This window comes from Amphimedon queenslandica, unplaced genomic scaffold (assembly GCF_000090795.2).
Source record: "Amphimedon queenslandica unplaced genomic scaffold, v1.1 AMPQUscaffold_13272, whole genome shotgun sequence".
NCBI classification, from domain to species: Eukaryota; Metazoa; Porifera; class Demospongiae; order Haplosclerida; family Niphatidae; genus Amphimedon; species Amphimedon queenslandica.
In genome coordinates this window covers 41,259-44,099 of record NW_003546492.1, presented here as the reverse complement: position 1 = coordinate 44,099, position 2,841 = coordinate 41,259, and positions in this window count along the sequence as shown.

Sequence of the window (2,841 nt, the reverse complement as noted above, 5' to 3'; positions counted from 1 at the left end):
AACATCCTCTAAGAAGTCTGGTAAGCATAGGAGCTTATTTTCCTGGTATAGCAAGGCTGCAAAAGTCGTTGCAGCCATCTTGTTTGGGGGTGAATCCTACTTAGTAACGCTACCGCATTACTAATTAACTATAACAGACACACCATCAGCATCAGACATCAGTATTGCTTGTAGTAGTATAAGCAGCTCTTTTTCGAGATTGCCTGACCTTGCGACAAACCAAATCAACCAGTACATTGTTCAACCAAGCTTTTACTTTTAAATATTATCAATAATCACCTCAATAAAAACAACAAAATTACGATAATTAATTAATCAGGTGGCCTAATTTTGCTTCGCACATGGCAACAAACCATCCCCTTCTCAATCTTCCTACAGCCCTAAGTTATATAGCAAAGTGATGATGAATGCTGTCCGCATGGCCATAGCAACAGCGGATGGCTTTGTTTTTCTACTACCAAGTTTAATCAAGAACCAGCATTCATGGTGTATGACAGAATACTACATAATTGTCCCCCCTTAGTTCCAACTCCTTTGTGTAGGATCCTAATCACTGGTCATGAGGGAAACCTACACAAATACCATACATAATTATATTGTTTAAAGAGGTAAAGCACAGCGGATTTGTTCGTAATCTTGATTGTATTGTAAAAAGTATTCTGCCTACTTCGCCTCATTTAAGTTCTACCCATGGTTTGCAGAACAAACTTATTGTGAGTACTTTGATCTGGCTAGTTTAGATCCAAGGACTGTCATTAAACTGAATGTTCCATTTTTGTATTCCTTCGAATGGGTGCCCAATATGGTGTTAATTTTGTACAAGTAACCTTGAGAGCTTGAATCAGTTCCTTGCCGCTAGTTCAATACATTAAAAAATGACTCGATTTATCAAATCAGAAATACAAGTCAGGAAAGGCCTTTTGGAGAAAGTAGAGGTGTAGTGCGTCATCTTGAGCAGGCTTAAGTTATATGTCCCCAGAAACTCAGTTAAACAAACAATGTGAGAAGGCAATCAAGCACCAAATTAAGCAAAATAATATGTAAATGATAGAGAACTTCCATTAAACAATGACCAGAATCAAGAGATGAGTCAAGTGGTATCTACAGTAGAAAGTAAATTCTCTGAACTAGCCAAGTTGTTTGAAAAAGGAGACAGATATGGTGAGGAGAAAGAATGGGAAAAGGTTTGGCCACTGATTAGGCGGCAGTGCATTCAAAGTTTAAGAAAGATTAATACAATAACTGTAATTTTGTCAAAATTAATGTGTTTTATTATGATTAGAGTTTTGTTACTTCTAGGTAATGGTAAAAGAATTAATAGATCACGTTTCAATACAATAAGAATGAGTATCCAAAATTGATATACAACATTAACAAAAATTTGTTTTTGATAGCTTTAGCTATTTCTTTCCTTAGCCCTGCAAGATGTAAGGCTTTTAAGTGTTTCTACATAATGCAGCTTCCATGTGACTCACATTACAATTGTACACAGGAACTTTCTTACACCAATGCAATGATTTTATTGCTCATTATGTCTCTGATTTTTCTAATTCATAGTGAGAAAATTAAGGCTGAAGGCAAAATTAAGTCAAAAAAAGTAGGAGCGTTGATTTTAGATAAACTAATGATCTCACGTGGAAGTCACAAAGTGAGACAATATTTGGTTTGTACATGACATAAGAAGATAAGACTTTACTTAGTGATATTTACTAAGACTTAAATGACACGAACAGTTTGCAACAAAGCATGTATGTTCTATAGTTTATTAGTCTTACCCCACCCATTTGCTTACCTGCAGAGAAAGGGTTTGGTGACACTGCTATCTAAAATGTGTGTTTCGTGCCAGTAAAAGTGGCATTTGAATCAGATTGTGTAAGCCACATGTAACGCTATGAGTTACAAAAATGTCACATGATAAGAAAAAATGGCGGCAGCAGAGACAAGAAGAGGTATAAAGAGAAAAAAAATGATGATAGTGCTCAAGAACTAACTAGGAAAGAGATAGAAGCGGCTTTGAAACAATCTATTTTGCAGTTGGGGTATGAATCTTTGAAGAGAGATCAAGAAAATGCCATTCTTTAATTTGTTGAGGAAAATGATGTGTTCATTTGTCTTCCAACTGGCTTCAGTAAATCCTTGTGTTATTTCTGCCTCCCTAGAGTGTTTGATATTTTATTGAAGAAAGATATTGGATCTGTTGCTTTACTTGTCAGTCCCTTAGTTGCTCTGATGACAGACGAAGTGGACATACATTTTAGAGTAAAGCAGTAAGTGTAGTTATTGCTGCAAATAAAGGTGACATTGAGTCAGCAAGGAATGCAGTTGTGAATGGGAAGTTTCAAATGACTTTTACGAATCCAGAGACACTGTTTGACAAAGAATGGAGACACATTTGGCATAGTCCATCATTGCTTGAAGACATGATAGCATTTGTTGTTGATGAAGCCCACGGTGTGATATGTCTTAGTTCATTTATAATCATTTAGATTATAGTCAGGTAAAATGAGGCAATTTGATTGGTCAAATGAGGTAGTCTAAGTGGCTTAATTACCTCTTAGTAACTTCTTAGATTACTGTTAATAACCATTATTTATAATAATATAATTGTTATTTTTGAATAATTGCAGTAAAATTTTTGCAGTTACTGAAAGCAATTTGTCGTTTACCGTCCATCGATATTTAAATTTTTTTTGTTTGTAGAGTATTCTGAGAGTTCACTATCTGATATCTCCATCATTTGTTCAGCTGTGATGTCCTCTTGTAGCTTCTCACTGCATCAATGCTATATTGACCAATGTGTTCCATTATCAGTTGTTCGTCAACACCTTTTTTTGCATAAAT